Source organism: Elgaria multicarinata, chromosome 4, assembly GCF_023053635.1.
Source record: "Elgaria multicarinata webbii isolate HBS135686 ecotype San Diego chromosome 4, rElgMul1.1.pri, whole genome shotgun sequence".
NCBI lineage: Eukaryota > Metazoa > Chordata > Lepidosauria > Squamata > Anguidae > Elgaria > Elgaria multicarinata.
Window position 1 is genome coordinate 45,432,823 of NC_086174.1, and position 17,869 is coordinate 45,450,691.

General features: G+C 41.7%; 1 protein-coding gene across 3 annotated transcripts in view; it reads right to left on the minus strand.

The window, feature by feature from the left end:
• Positions 1-17,869, minus strand: part of DAAM2 (dishevelled associated activator of morphogenesis 2) — a 226,798-nt gene that overhangs the window by 165,008 nt on the left and 43,921 nt on the right. The gene's annotated exons all lie outside the window — the stretch shown is intronic.

Sequence of the window (17,869 nt, forward strand, 5' to 3'; positions counted from 1 at the left end):
AAAACAAATGACCTGTCTACATGTTAGACCTTCCTTGGGAAAACCTTTAAATTGCTCCACATTGTAATTTGTGCACATGGTAAGCCATTTGCATGCAGTAGCTCACTGAGCAGATGAGGTTAGACTCTCCATATCACCAAAACCTTTCCTTTTCAGTTATTTCAGAAACTGACCAGCAGAATGACTTCTATGTAAAACATTTTGCACACAGCACAGTTAATCTGTAGACCAGTCTTAAGAGTGGTGTTTTTTTTTAAGCCATGGGTTACCAACAGTCACCAACAGTTCCGTTTTTATTAATGTGGTTACTACAAAGAACATTTTGGGGGAAGGGGTGGGATCACTCTAACCCCAACCTCCACCCATTGATCATTCCTTTGCACAGAGTCTACGCGATTGTAAAGCTCTACCTGGAGAGGCTCTGTATGTGCAATCTTGTACTCTGTATTTCGCGTGCAGAGTGCCAATGCTCTTACTGCTTCTATGAACTGGCTCTGTGCACAAAGGGAACCATCAGACTACTGAGATCCAGAGCAGGACCTGCTGTCACGATCCTGATTCCAATCCCGCTCTATGCATTGATTATACCACAGACATTAAAAAAAAAAACCTGAATAAGAATTGTGAGGTTTAATCTTTGAAGGTACCATTTTCAAAATATTTAGCTAGCCTAACCTGGAAGAGTCTTTTGTGAATATAAACCTACTGAATTTAGAGGTTTCTGGACCTTTCGTGTCTCTTTAATCACTGCTGGGCATAATCCAGTACATGGCTACTTGGAAATGTCCCACTGTGTTCAATGGGACTATCTCCCTAGGATTGCAGCCTAAATCTGCTTTTGTCATACTTTTTCCAACTGCATTTTTAAAGGTTAGTATTCAGAGAGCTTTGTTTTGTTTTTCCTCCCTCCTCAAGATCTTTATCCCAATAGCAAACAATACTAACAGCAGCAATCTTGCATTCTTTAATCCCAAAGCCTTCAGGATAAACTTTCTCCTATTGCAAGACAATACCTCAAGACCTATTCTCCCATTCTTGAAATATGTTGAGAAGTGGTACAGCTCAGAAATTCATGGCTCTCCAGTGTCAAATACTGGCTGATTTGTGTCAGAATTAGGCAAGTGCTGGCGATGTCCATTATAGTATGCCAAAATTTCCCCAAGATGTATGATGCCACTTCCTGCATTCCTCAATATTGTCCTCCATCTATGCCCAGACTGTTTTGTGGAAAGGCCTAATAGATCTTCATTCATCATTCTGTATCTCAGGATGATGTTACTACAAAATATTTGGCAAAATACTTTTTTCCACTCTTAATGTACTACTGAGTGACCCATAAGAACATAAAAGAGCCATGCTGGATCAGACCAAAGGCCCATCTAGTCCAGCATTCTGTTCACACAGTGGCTAACCAGCTGTCCACCAGGGACCCACAAGCAGAACACTGTGCAACAGCACCCTCCCACTGATGTTCCCCAACAACGAGTGTATACAGGCTTACTTGCAGGATGATGGGAATTGTAATTTTAACAACGTTAATATGATTTATGTTGAAATCAGGGATGCAGAAGTAACCACATGGTGAATAAAAAAGTGTTGAGATCTCCTATATTTTTAATATAACATAATCTTTCTGAAGAAGTCATGTATAAGCCTTGACTTTGCTTCAGATATAGTGAGGGTTTTGACTGCTAGATATGGTTACTTAGCCTGAGGTTCTGGACTTTGATAGGCTATGAATCAAAATAAATGGAATGTATAAATTCATATGATCTGTGTGAACAGGAAAAACGTAAGAGATGAGGCTTCCTTCATTCTTGCGCAACAATCATGGGAGAAGCTACACTTCTCAGGGGGGCTCTTGGCTTCATGATGTTGTGCAGTGCCAGCATATAGCAGGCTACTTCTGCTTACTATTCTCAAACAACAATGGTGGGATTGCCACCATGCTGCCACACACCTACAACATGTGCTCTGGGAGAGCCTCAGGAGAACTGGAATTTGCCTCCATCAGATATACAAGTGATCATGACAGGCACATCCACAAGTAAAATTAGATGCAATACTCATGTTCCTTCGAGTCTTTGCACTGAATGGCAAGAGAGGAATCTCTGGCATGTTGCCTGGGGGCTGGATTTTCTCCACCTCTGTCATTTAACAGCATGTCATTTAACAGCACGTACTGTGTTCGAAGTAAAAGATACTGCAATGCAAAAGCTCTCTTTCTATGGGAAAATGTCACATCCACTTGACCTAAACCATGTGCAACACTTCAGTACCTGGAAGGATGCTTCATAAGTGCCTGCTGTCATGCCACAGATGTTTATGATCAATGCAAAGCATGGATTTCAAGTCTCACAATCCCCATTGTGATTTGTTCTACAGCCGGCAATAATCAACATCTGTCAGATGCTTTAACAGAATGCCCACGAAGAGAATGGACATGGAAAATGAGAATGCATTCGCTCTGAGTTTAAACATCAAGCCTCCTACCCAAGGAACACTGGGAAACACAGATTGAAAGTGGAGTGGCCGAGAATTCTGTTGGAAATCCCTGACCAACTGTAAGATCTACTGTTACAAGGATTCCCTGGAAGAAGCCATGATGATTAAATCCAGCCTTCCCCAACCGGGTGCCCTCCAGATGTCTTGGACTTCAACTCCTCCAGCATGGCCAATGGTTAGGAATGCTGGAAACTGTCACCCAAAACATCTGGAGGCTGGAGAAGGCAGGGTAACTCAGTATAAACTGAGCCTTCAATCATATGATTATAGCAAGGTGTTGTCAAGGAAACATCTGTGACAATACTGCGGACAGCCCCTGTCCAGACTCTCCCACCGCCCTAGCACTTGGAGCTATTTGCAAATACTCAATTAATTCCTATTAATAGCTACACGTTTTTTAAAAAAAAAATGAAGGGAGAGCTCTTATTTGGGAAAACTGCCAGTTCAGTCACCATTTATAGTAATACATGCAACTAACGAGCATCATTTTTATAAATAAGCAGAAAACCGGACATGAAATAACTAGTTAACAGCTCCCTAATCACAAGAGTTTCCTCTGCTACACATTTTTCCTATTTAACCAATGGCTTCTGTTTTTCATCTAGCTTTCCTAAAGGAAGTAAGGAGGGGGTGAAGAGAAAACAGGCCTCAACTGATCCAGCAGATGCACAGCATTGAGGCTCCAAATACATCAGCGTTCATTCTGGAGCTACTGAAATTTCGGCAGATCTCCTCACGCCACTCCCTATATGCACACAACCCACGCACACATGGACACACAGGGTCCTTTGGAGAAACTGTTGCAGAGCACTCGTTGCCTTGTGTCAGGAGCACTTAAAATAACTGCCGTGCTGATGCCAGGGGAGAAGTTCGTACCGCCTGTGCTTTAAAGGTCGAAAGAGAAAAGCAAAAAAAAAAAAAAAGATTCCCAGTGAGACAGGGTTGAAATAACGAAACGAAGAGAGCTTCTCTGTAACTTTGTGATGAGGGAGGCATCATAAAAACCAGTATTGAAATGTTTGACTTTCCTGGATTAGTAAGTATTTCATAAACAAAACCAAAAGATAAACACACATATCTAAGAACAGTGGCCCAGTTTTGTTTATTTTTTAATTTTTTAAAAAAGCCAGCCTGTGAAGTAAAGGAGAATGCTAGAGATGGTGATAGGAAGCTTCATTTGCATCCTGGTTTAGACACCCAGCATGACATTAGGCAGAATAAAGTATCTCCTTTGACCACAAGGTGATGGCTCCTACTATCTAAGAAAGTGGGTTCCCGTCCCCTTGTTTCTCTTGCAAGAAGAACTGTAAGGGGCACTGTAAGAAGAATAGGCAGGTGAGAGTTAGGGCTGGTGAGAATTTCATTTGTTTCCTTTTTGGATAAGCACTTACCAAAATTTACGTAGGTCTTTGTAAACGGAAGACCAAGAACTTGATTTTTTTAAAAAAAAATGAATGTGAGAGAAACCGAAACAGACAGATACCTCCATCCAGGAAGAGAGCTTTGAATCCCTGTGAATTTAGCCACGTTCGCTGTGTTGAATGAGGGTTGCCATTTCTTTTCTCTGACAGGCTCCTCATCTTTAACTGCTATATGGCAGACAGCACTATATACTGTAGTCCTCTCCAAGCTGGGAACTGCCATACCTATTCAATTGGGCCAGAACAGCTGAGAGAGTGTTTCATTCAGTTCGTTTTTTATTAGAATTTACCCGAATTCTCAAATGTCTTCCTAAATGGAATGGAAGGAATGTGCAATTTTAAACATTTGAACAAAGGAGAAAATGAAACAGGTTTGTCCATTCCTAGTAGGGTGGGCGGTTCTTAACCCTTCCCTAACTGCTAATTCTCCATGCAAGGTTGTAAATGCTGCCCATCAGCCTCTCTCTCCCTACCACCATCAGACTTTGATATCAGAAGTGAGCTCAGCTGGGAGAGAACAGCCAGGGAGGAATTTACAGATGAGAATTAGTGGGTACAGAACAGATTAAATAACCCTCCCTTAGATGCCAAATGGAGACCTATTTTGGCCCTCAACATTCCAGGATCGAGACAGTTTCTTGGTGTTTCCATACTAAGTGCAGTATCTCTCAGCACAGCACTCAACACATAGGCCTGGTATGCACATAACAAGAAGCCACCATGGATGAATTTCCCCTGGGGCTTGTTGTCGCGAGGCCAGACACCATTTTGACTATTGGGGGTCTAGCAGGAGCGCGCCATAGCTTCTTGCTACATGCAAACCCAGCGAAGGTGAGTTGTTGGGGTGCTTGACAAGCCCATGGATTCTGGGTGGCTTGTCAACCACCCAAACAACACGCCTTCACAGAGATCACATGTAACAAGAAGCCATGGTGCAGGGGACTTAGATCGGCAATATGGCACCTGTGAGAGCTACAACCCACCATAGGTAATAAACCACAGTGGGCTGCAGTGATCATGTGAACCAGATCATAGTGCAACAGTGAAGAAGACAGTTATCAACCTCTGAAACAAATTCTGAAAGACCCACCATGTCCTAATTCACCTAGGTCCTGACCGCTCTTTACGTTTACATGTCTAATTGCTAGGCTGATATTTGCACTGAGATGGCAAGAACAACTGCTGCTGCTGGTGGTGGTCTTCAAAACATCCAGATACTCCATCAGCCAAATGATTCCCCCAGAAACAGGGCCAGCCTCAAGGGATGGCATGGTTGCCTACTTGCTCACTGGCTCTCTGCCTATCAATCAAGTGATAATGAGGAAGAGGATGAAGAGCAGTAGCAGCTGTTGACAGTGGCAGTAAGAAGGTTGACGGATGGACGGAAGGAAGGAAGGGGACCCATTGAGGGTGTCTTGCCCAAGAACCAAGCCTGGTTTGGAGGAAGACTGTGAAAATCTGAACAGACTGTAACCAGTTTATGTTTTTACATTTAATTAAACATGCCAGATCGGAGAAGATTCGAAACGGTAATTTCAGAACTCAGTCCAACTCCAAAGAGTTGTCATAACTGAAAGCAATCTGTGTTTAAATTTGTCTTGCAGCATTTTGCCATTTAAGGATCAAAATAGATTTTAAGATGGAACATTCTTTCATAGGGCAGAAGCAACAAATCCAGTTTTTGCATCTGAGCATGCAATACATGGCTAATAAATGAAAATAATAATCATTACATCTGTTTGTGACATTCTAAAGAAAGAGAGCAGAAAAGGTCATTATGATGCAAGTTCTAAAGAGGTGGGTGTGGCAACACGCTAATTTAGAGCAAATGTGCAGGCAATTTCTAGGCAAACAAGCCTTCCTCCCTATGAGAGCACAACTGAGCAATTCTACCCCAGAAATGTCATAGACTTAGCAAAAGGCCCAAACACACAAAATACTGTTTTCAGAAAGATTTGATAGATGTGCAAATTCACTTCAACAAATCCACACAACTGCAAACAAGGAGTGGCATCCGAGACTCAAGACTAGATAGCTGATGCCCAAGCTAGACATTACAGGGACTTCCCATGTTACTTTGCTCTTCTTTAAAAATGAGAGAAAGAGAAATAAAGAACAGTAAAGTAGCCTCTGCCAGTATGAGCTAAGAAGGCAGGAAAATGGTTGCGTAACATGTTTCCCTCCCACAGTTTGTCTCCTCAAAATTGCCCTCCCCCAAGCTGTTTTTCTCACCGTGGGGGAAATGGAAATGTAGGGTGACCATAATGAAAAGGAGGACCATATGAAAACTGTTTCTTTAACAGTTGCATAGAAAAGGGAATTTCAGCAGGTGTCATTTGTATATATGGAGAACCTGGTGAAATTCCCTCTCCATCACCACAGTTAAAGCTGCAGGAGCTATACTAGAGTGACCAAATTTAAAAGAGGGCAGGGCACCTGCAGCTTTAACTGTTGTGACGAAGAGGAAATTTCACCAGGTTCTCCATATATACAAATGACACCTGCTGAAATTCCCTTTTCAATGCAACTGTTAAAGATACAGGAGCCCTGTCCTCCTTTTCATATGGTCATCCTAGGAAATGTAATCCTCATATCTTCCCCAGTGTATGGGAAGGCAGAGGAGGGCAGATCCTGAGTAACCAAATAGGAAAAAAAGTAGCATTGAGCTTCAGAGGCAGCTTTCAGTGAAGAGGAAGAGGAGGAGGAGGAGGAGGAGGAGGAGGAGGAGGAGGAGGAGGAGGAGGAGAAGGAGAAGAAGAAGAAGAAGAAGAAGAAGAAGAAGAAGAAGAAGAAGAAGAAGAAGAAGAAGAAGAAGAAGAAGAAGAAGAAAAGCAGTTCACTCCTTGTCACACTCAGGCCTCATCTACACCAAGCAGGATATTGCAATATGAAAGCGGTATATAAATATCTTGTTTGGTGGTAGATTAGGCCCTAGTTTGAGCTGAGAACTCATTAGCATCAGGCTGAAATTTAAATGTAATCCTCACTCTCTGGGTGTTTCCACAGATGGCTCCTAGAACTACTAATTCAAAAACATTGTACACCTATTCAATCTTTCCCTCAACAGTTTTTTTTTTTTTAGTCAGAAAAAAAGGCAAAGCAATGGGAAGACACAGGAGTGTTACAAATGGAGGAGGATGACGTATAGATCTCCCATAAAATTAAATTAAGAAGGCAGGGTGATTGCACAATAAACAGGCTTGTCTGAAATTCTCTCTCTCTCCCATACACATACACACACACACACACACACACACTTTAAATAGTTCTTAATGGGTCTATGAATAGGCTATACTATTAAGTGAGTCGCCATAGTAGAATTATTATACAGAATCTCAGCCGGAGGGCTTCTTCAGGCAAAGCATATATTCTACCACTGAGTTATGACCAAACTGAATGACTGCATTCAGCAGAAGAGGACTAGCTGGGAGAGTTCCACACAACTATATCAATGCAGAAAGCTGCAGTATTAATAGGGCCAAGGCACTCAAAAGGGGACATGTCGGAAGAGGAGACATTGAGATGGCCACTCAGTGGCAACTTTAAGAGTGCAATCAAACCCTAGCTCCATGCGAGTCATCATTGGCCACAAGAATTCTAATGGCGCAATGGAATTCATTTCCCAGGGAACCCTGCAAATTCCCAGGAATGTCACACAAATAGATAAGGAAACTGGACTGTGGATTGTTAAGAAGATAGGCCTAGAATAATATGCAAAGGGCAGGAATTCTGCAGGGGAAGCAAACCCTTTCCTTGAGATGTTTGAGGATACAATTTCATTCTTCTCCGTTAACCTAGCAAGTTGCATTAATCAGAAAATCAATCAATTACTATCATTCCTATGGACTATTAAAATAACTCGAATTGGCAAAGCTAGAAATGGAATACTATGCATCAGTGACGCTGGCAGAATAGCTCCAGTTGTACTAGGTTTTGGGTGGTTTCTGGATAAAAGCCACTAGGATTGAAATATAGCATTTAAGACAAAACAACATGGATTCAAGATGTAAATCCTGCCTTAAGATTCCCCTTTTGTCAGGAAGACACAAAGTATAATATAATTCTTCACAGCATATGGATTTTGTCTCAGCAAATTCTGGAAAAGCCCTGGTTTATCCTGTGCAGAATGGAAGCATTTCTCACAGCAGTGTCTATTATTAGCATTCTTTCCCTTGTTTTACTGCTAGATTGATTGCAGGGAGAAATCAGTAGCACAGTCCCAGATGAACAGCAATATTAACATGGCACTCACACAGCTAACTACAAAATATAAACAAATGCAGGGTAATTTTCTTATTTATATTGCACAGACTTGGAACCACGTCAGCAAAAAGTCATATATGTACAATAAGAAGAATCTTACCAAATAGCCACTATTTCATGTGTGGGGAGGAATCTATGATTGCATTTCCATGAACACAGATCAGCTTGTTCTAGGGACACAGTTGGAAGACTCAGAGTGGTTGGAAATAGACATGAGAGAGGTCCTTGTGGGGGGAGTGGGTGAATAGTCAATGCCCAGTTGTTAATCATCTTTCCTTTTCCAAAGCTGTTTTTCATTAAACTAAAAAATAAACCTGACTGTTTGGTCTTCAATATAAGAATTTGCATATAAGATTAACAACAACAACAACAACAACAATAATATACAGCCACTAGCGTATGTGACATTTTATAGAATATAAGGAGGACAAGTCCTAAGAACATAAGAGTAGCCCTCCTGGATCAGCCCAAATGCCCTTCTAGTGTAGCACGCCATTTTGGAAAGTGGCCAATTAGATGCCTATCGGAAGCCCACATGCAAGACATGAGTGCAATAGCTCCAACGAAAACCCTGCTCCATTGTTTACTAGAATTCAAGAGAAGAGAGACACGGGAATGGAGGGATATGGATTCGGGGCATGGGGCGATGCATTTTATTTAGTTAGTTGTTTCCTCAAAACAAGGCTCACCAACTAACCAGAAACATTTTGAAATCATCATCATTTAGTATGTGTAAGAGTGCCCAAAAAGGTATTCTAAATGCAGTTCATGGATAAATCAAAACACATGCCTACTCACAAGTTCAGTCTAAATATCTGTCCGAATTCATTGCTGCCAGCCAGGTTCCAAGTCCCTTTTTTCTTGAGAGCCTCCAAGGAAATGGTTTCTAGAATCACGCCCAGCAGGTGCATTCTCCCTTTTCTTATAGTCTGAGAAGTGCTTCCTAAATTTACTCTAATTCAGCTTGCCCATAATTTAAACCCTTTGCTTTTCCCAGCCTCTGCAGATACAAAATGGTTTTCTTTCCAGACATCCTTTTAAATAATCAAAACTTGTCACTATGTCAATACCTCCCTGACATGGTGCAAATATTATTTTCTGTTAGCTCAACATACACAAATACTTCTATCTTTCCTCCTGTGCCATTTATTTATTTAAACCTACACTGCAGTCTTCCTCCACATTGCTCAGAGTGAGTTCCCAGGCACTCTCCGATCTGGTCAATTTACAGAGCTAGCCCTACTTAGCTGCAACAGATCAGCATCATTATCTGGGGCTTCTAGTTCCTCTCATCCCAAACACACATGCTCTTCAAGACTCATCATCAACACAAAAACAATATTCCAAAATGAGGCAGTCTGACAGCTCCATTTTATAGGGCCCCCAGCAGCTGTGGTTGAATACTACCTTCACACAAATGAAACAGACCCATCCAACTCTTATCCCTAATAAAGACATCCTATCTCAAAAGCCCTATCATCAGAGCCAAATTTTACACATCTGGTGTCAGATGCTGCAGAGCTGCATGTGTTTAGACCAACTCACAGAATAGAAGCACTTAAATGTCACCTCCTGCTGCACAGATTTCTGGCTTTTCAGTAGTAGCCATGATAATAAATGTGTGGGTAAATGAAACCCAAAATGTGTTCTCCATTGGGCCTAAACATCTGGCATCAAGTCCACTTGCTGGTGGAAAGACACCTGCTACAAAGTTGGGTGGGTGGAGAAAGCTTTGCACCAAAGTCTATGTACATTTGTCCCAAAACTACCACAAAAATCTAGAAAAACAGCTAGATCCACGCTACTGCTTTATAGTGGTATTGAAGTGCACTGATAACTGATGCGGCACAAACATTCCATGTACTGCTTTCATAGTGTTCTATCTTGCTTCTTATTCCACATTCATAATGATTTGACCCAAGATGTAGATCTGGCCTAGGTCTCTAAAATGCCTGGAGAAAAAGACTGGTGTATGTGACTGGTGCCAAAATTATGCCAATGTGGGCGGCCAGGTGAACCTCTTTGAGGAGGGCATTCCATAACCACAAACAAAAGGTTTATTTAGCACTGCTCTGCTGTGAGATGTACACAATGACAGAAGGTAGCTAAAAAGTATGCCCAGTGCCCAGATGACAGACACTGAGAACAACTTTTGTATCTTCATTCACTGACACACAGTGCTTCCTTCAAGCAATGTGAAAATAAATTTTTAGATCTTTTTACTGCATTTTACTCTAATCCAAAGCATTTAAGCTTGATGCATCACCATCTCTAGTGAGCAGAGAAATATACTTTCAAGTAAGGAAACACCAGTACAAAGCCATCAGCCTATTTTACCAAGCACAGCTATACATTGCAATGGCTAACACGAATTCTCCTGTTTGCATGCCATACCCAAGGCAGACATTCCAGTTTCAAACTATTCGTGCTTAATTTGGCATTAGCTTGTACAACTACAGGAATGTCTAATGGCTGGGGACAGAGCTGGTATTTGTCCATATGTGGAAAAGTCTGGCTATTGGTCACCCTACTGAACACGTTTGCAAAAGGTTTGTCCACAAGCAGCAACTGTATCATCCCTTGTATTGTAATAATCAACCAACTAGTCAGAGCCTGACAGCCAACAATAAAAGTACCTCTGCACAATCACATTCTTCTACTAAGAAATGGCGCTTGGACAGCATATCAGATGTACATTGACCCTAAATATACTCTCTCGTGCTTTCTGTGGTGCTCAGTTACAGCAGTTGCTTGGCTCTGAAGGATTAATTTGACTTTGAACCCAACCTCACCCATTGTGATCGCATTACCATAGCAACACTTTCCTGAAACACCCCAAACATGAGCCACTCAAGGTGATGCCATATTGAGATTACTCCGTACGCATGTTGGCATGTGGGCAGACAAATCTATGTCAGTTATAGGCAATTTATTACCCAAGACAGCTCAGTTTCTATGGTGGTAATGTTGCAATATTGGCATTAAAAATATTGTAGTCACACACACACACACACACACACACACACACACCCCAATGATAACCTCATCTCCAGGAATCCAGCTCTGAAATTTAAGTAGTGGAAGGCATCCAGCTTCAGGAAAATGTGTTATATCTATTTACTGCTGAAACGGGTTCCGAAAAGACAGGCTGTACTTTCCCCAGACACTTACCCATCTGTCCGATTCTCAGGGGATGCTTGTTGAACAGTTAACAGAGAAAAATGAAGACTTCCTCTTTAAAACACACACACCACAAAATTCGGAAAAAGCTTTCCACAAGGTTTTTAAGGAGGATTTCTCATATGATTATTTTTTTTAAAAGAAATCATTTTTAAACTTGTTTTGCGCTGCAGGTCAAATTAACTATTTACCAGGTGACCACTCCATGTCACAACATTCTGAGCACACCACTAAAATGAGATGTTTCTGAAAGCCAGGAGTGCAGCCTTTTAATGCAATTGAGGTATTTTCAATAAGCCATTTATTATTTTTCTTCTGCCCTATTGTTATACAAGCCTGTTTTCTTTCCAATTTCTCCAGACGCACATCCTTTATTTGTATGTTCTCCAACCCTATTGATTCCTTTGTAACAAAACAGCACATAGAACATTTTGAAGAGCACCCACATGTGCTGGGATCCTCACACTCTCATATAAATGAGACTTAAAAGAGACTGGTATAAAATTGCAAATATTTTGAAATGCTTAATGATTACATTATATTAGCCCACCGGCAGAAACCTTAATCTCAGGTGGGCTCCCGGTCTCACTTTCAAGTTTTTTATAAAAATTGTAGTAAAGGATTTATGGGTGAAAGTGCAGACAAGGGCCAGTTCTACACCAAGGAGGATAGCACAGTTTGAAAACTGTATATGGAGTGTGTCACAGGCCCCAACAGTTGTCAATACTGTTACAACCTGTTTTAAAGCAATAGTGTAGATCTTGCCAAGTTGAGGCTGATGGTGGTTAATGAAAAGCTCACTTCCTGGGGACAGGCAGAATGAAGATTCCCCCTCTTACCATTTAAAAATTCCTTAAGCAAAGTGACTTCTCTGCTGCTGTAGATTGCTGATGCCACTGCCTTGGGTCAAGTTCATGCATTACCAAGACAACATGGAAGCACAAAAGGCTGCTTCTCTGTGGTTTGGTTCTAAATAATCTTGGTAATGTGTTGGGTAGCTCCGAATACATGAGACGCCTTAATAATGTCTTAATTTCCCAATCCCCACCAAAAAAAGGAGGGGAGACACTGTGTCATCAGGGCAGGGGAAGTTGTCTAGCAAGGGCTTCCGATACGATCAGAGCTTCCAAACTGAGTCAGTGTGGAACTGGACACTATGGAAAGCAGCTTTTCAGTGGCACCTAGACTACCTAGGAGTAATGTACAAATTGGTCTCCTGCATTTTCGTTTCTGTTGTCGGCCCACTTAGTAAGCCAATGGCATGTATTTCCCATATAGTAGACATCAGGTCTAAAGGGTCCGTAATGTATCATACTTACACACTTCTGTTTTGTGGCTTTAAAGCTGAAATCTCCATGTCACAGGTGTCAAATGCAGTTTTAGTTTCTCCCCCCATCCTCCTTCAGGAACAATGTCACCTGAACAGTTCAAGAAGCTTTCTCATGGGATTTCAACACATCTCTGTTGTCAAATTCTAGCCAGTGAGATTGGCTGTATTGGATGATTCTTGTGAACTGTTGCAGATAGTAATGGTGGAGGAGAGATAACTCTCTCTGGATTTTATTGAATTTGATTAGCTCTACAGCAAAGTAACCCAACAATGACAAATGAATGGGGAGGTAAAACTTTGCTGGGGGATGGAGAAGAATGAGAAGGGGAAGCTAGTCTACTGTCATGCTGAGGTTACATTGTTCAAATATATTGGGCATGAGTCCTTTCTAAAGTACAGGGGAAAGTATTTGCTTCATGCTGTTTGCCTAAGGATGTAAGGTCTGTGCATATATGACACCAAAAGGGAGTATTTACCAAACACTAACAAAGAAAGAATTTTTAGTATCCTGGTATTTTACTGTGGTGGGATGCAAGATTTTGAGCTAGATAGAACTTTTCCATTTTTTCTGACTCAAGACGAATGTAATGTAAAAGTATCCTTCTCTTTTCCTTCTTCTGGCCCTCCTTCCATCATCTCCACATAACCCTCTCATGCCACATTCATCAGTCTAGAAGAGCTAATATGCCATGGATCAATAAACCAGAAGACCTAACTTCACCCATATGCATGCACTGAAAGATCAGAAAAAGCCTTTTGTCCCTCTATGAACATGGAAGCGTGTTAAGGGACAGTTGATCTGCATTAAGTGATCTTAAAAAAAGCATCTCGATATTACGAACCCTCTGGGTTGAGGATAACATCACTACTGTTTTCTGCACAGCACCTGCTGGGTGCCAAACATTAAGATTGCAGGAACAGTAGCAACTGCACCAATAAGTGAAGTGTCAGTAACACTGTGGTTCTCCTTGGAAACTTTTCTTTTTTTTAGAAATCTGGCATTGGGTTCTTCTAAGACAGGCCCGTTGGTCCTTTCATCACTCCGGCAGTGCCTGTGTTACTCGAACTGTGCCTCTATAGCTTGGCTCCTTGTTTCTGGAACTGGTTTTTGCAAGGATTTCTGTTTAAATTGCCCCCAGACATACAGCAATGCCAGGTCCGACCACAGAAAGAAAGGAAGGAAAATACAAATGGAAACCAGAGAGGGGTTAAAGAAACCACAGGTAAGAACATTGTACTTGGCTGTACAAATAACAAGTGAATACTGCCTCACAAAAAATGTTCCGGATTACCCATAGTAATAAAGCTTGACAATGAGGAAAACAGGGTACTGCTAAAGAATGAGAGCTTTACAGTTTCTGCATTATTAACTTAGTGAAAATGTTGGGGAAATGCTGTTCTTTGTAACCATATAAAGTCAAAGTGAATTGCTCATCCAGCCAGGCATTTAATTATATACATTTGCATGACTTCACTTTATAAAACTGACAAAACAAGAAAAAAGAAAAGCAGAGAGCTAACAAGACAACACACACACACACACACACACACACACACACACACACACACACAACTAATTTGTTAAAAGCTTTGGATTTAATGCATCAAACTTCAAGATGCTTCCAGTAAAAATGGCAGCAGGAGAGATTCAAGATTTTAAGACAGCAATCATAAATATTGTTCTCACCCTACCCACAAAGTCTCAAATGGAACAGAGGTAAGAAGAATTCAACACCTTCAGCAAAAAGTGCATCAAATCAGCCCCAGCTACAGCTCTGCCCTGCAAAATATGTGATGCAAAGCGATTGCACAGAGGCAAGGTGTGTTGAGTGTCCAGTCCACCAGGTGGAACAGTCAAAACACAACTCCTGGGCAAGTTTCTGGATGATAGTCATGTCTACAAACCATGTCTGCCACATCTACATGTTACATATTTGTAGCTGTACATTAAAAAAATATTTGAGATGTACATGACACAATGATGGACCTAGGCATCAAGCTGTGTGAAGTTGCAGGTAAGGTTATTATGAATGAGCCTTAATGGCAGGTTGCAAAATTATTCTATTGCACTCCCTGCAACTATGTTCCCAAGCTGTACTTACCTAGGCTTAGAAGCGTCTCTTTACTCACACCTTCTGCATAAATCCCCTTAGGTGCCCAATTACTACAAAATGGAAATACTAACTCTCTCATAACAGAGGGCACCAACAGCAAGTGGGAATCGCAACACCATTAATGCTGGGAAACCAGAGAAGGCCTCCAGGTGACACAGAAAGGGAATGTAAAAACACAGAACACGGGATGTTCTGACAGGTCTCAGTGTTTTTAGTGTTCAAAGATGTTGACCATTGCAGTGGCATCTGAGCATTAACCTCACATTTATTTATTTATTTATTTATTTATAACATTTCTTGACCACCTTTTAGAGCAGAGGCCCTCACAAGGCAGCTTACAACACTTTCCCGCTCCACAAGCAGCTAACCCCATCACAAAACCCAACAGAAAATGATATGCCTTGCAGTAAATCAGACAGATTGAAATGTGGACATTTAGCAAGTGAAAAATCTCATTTCCCCCCTCAGCCACTGTTTGAAGAAGAATGACAGAAGCTCTTTGGAATGTGAACTATCGGATGGAACCAATAAACTCTAGGCCATGTCCTCAAAGTTTACAGTCGGGTTCCTTTCAGTGGTCCAGCCAGTTGGTGCAAGTTTCTTTCTATGTATACATACTCAATCAAAGGAGACGGGGTTGCATTGCACACTGCTTGTATCACCTAGCTATGCTGGAGGATCAATGAAAAAGCCTGCATCTTCAGATGCATTTTTCTTAATTGAGGATTTGTTTCCCATCAGCCTTAAAGGAACTGATGGGCTTAAGTGGCCCATATTCACTCACCCTTTACTCACAAGGCCAGTTACATCTTAGTTATGTTGGGAATATTAGAACCTCACCTGCAGGCTACAGGAAGGGGGCAGTGTTGCAGTTAGCTAGTCAATGCATAGGGATTTGGGGCATAGCTAACCTTAGGATTCCTATAGCCTACAGTGTGGTATTCTGCTCCTCCTTTTCCTCCCCCACCCCCTATCTCTCTCTGACTGTCCTCCATCATTCTATTCTGCTTTTTGCTTTTTCTCTGCTAACTGCATTTCTAACAAGAAGCAGCAACACCAAATAATTCCCATCAAGCTATGTGTAAGTTACTGAGAAACAAAGTTATAGGCTGGTACTTTGGAGCCAAAGTACTACCCTACAACCTATGCTGAGCATCTGCAATAATAAAGAAGAGTAGACTGCCTCTGAGCATGTGAGGTGTGCTGCCCTCACCACTGAGTAACTGTAACCTGGAGTGTTACAGTTGAAGTCCTAGAGTGGTAAAATGGATTGTACCACTGCAGCCTCTATGTGAAAGATCACATTTTTGAATCCTCTGTTGCATTTGTTTAAATCCTTGTAGAAGAAAACTTGTAAGTCGAAACCTGGGTGTGTGAACCTTTCTACCCAAGATGCTAGGTTTGGGTTGTTGTTGTTGTTGACTTGCAGAAAGCTTTGTACACGGAACAGCATTCCAAAAAGGCAGCTTGAATTGTACAGTCCACTCTTTCACCACCTGTGTAAACCAGACTTGAACCCCAGGCCTGAACATGTGGTCGCAGGCTTGAATTCCTACACCCTTCTTCTTTTTAGAGAAGCCTTGCTAAGAGCCAAACTATTATTTTTATTATTTTATTTATTACATTTCTAATCCTCCCACTAACATGTTCTTGGGCAAATTACAAACAGCTACTAGACTTACTTATCTCTATGTAAGCAATGGAGACTCTTCCCCTTTTTAATACCTCCACACATGGGGCGAGGGTGGGGAGATTTTTGGCATGAAAACAGGAGGGGGAGACTAAATGCCCCACTCCCAAATTGCCATTGTCCTCATCCAAATTGGGGCCGTCCACACTCACACAAAGGTAAATAAGCAATTACTGGACATTGCCGAAACATATGCTTAGAAGAAGCGTTGGCTGCATTGCACTTCCAACAATTAGCCATATTAGACAGTCCCTTATCAAAGAGACATTCGGTGTCCAACAGACATGAAACAAATGTTTTCAGTGAATAACTCACAGCCTAAGACCCATAGACAGGTAGACAGCAAAGCAGGGATGCACTGAGTAGATTTCCAAATGTGCCCAGGGCTCCCAAAAGGTTAGGGGCATCTACCCTAGGATGAAAGAGATTGCTCAAAGGCTAGCCCTGCCCTGCACCTTATAGCCGAGACTGACTGGGTATTTGAACAACTACAAGAAGAGAAATAGAAAAGCGGGGTTATGGAACAGAAGAATCTCCACAAATTGAGGAGGGCAATCAATCAAAGAGCAGCTGGACATTAAGCCTGATGGAAGATACTTAAGCTCCACGTGGCTGTGTACCCCAAACTCCATTTGCCTTAAAATAAAGTAACAGATGGGGGTAAGGGTCTGCTATGACTATGGGCCACAAGAACCTAAGATCACACATGCTCAGATGCTCCAGCACACCCCTTCTTAAGGGCTCAACAAACATAAATATGGACTCAGGGACATCCCGTTCTTTTCTAGGACATAAATGCTCTGCTCACACACAAGTATTTTTTTTCCATCACATGCACTGAATGTTCCCCGGCGTGCACAGCACCAGAACTCCTTCCCAGGAAGCTACATGCAAGAACTAAACACACTAAGCAACATTTTTAAGAACCAGAACAAGCAGCAAAGTTTATCACCCTATCTACCTCATTTTTAAAAAGCACTTAAGTACCCCCGCATTGCCTATCATAAAGAATGCAGATCCTGGTGGCCCTGTTCTAAATCGCCTGCTCACATGCACACTGTGTACTGTACACATCCAAAACAAATGGCCAAATCTCATAAGCACCTTTGCAGGGGACACCTATACAACTCAACCGTTGCAGCCACATTTCACAGCAGATTGGAATGGCTGATGTGGGATGGAGAAGAAACATATAATCAGAATACGTTCCATTAGGTTTGGCTGTGATATTTACAAAAGTATGTCAGACAGGGATTTATTTGTCATGAGTCTGTAAATCACCAGTTAGAAAAGTGTGTCTATGTATATTAAGCCAGCTATGGAAACGTCCATGCTTGAGTCCCTAAATGTGTTCGAAGACAAGAAA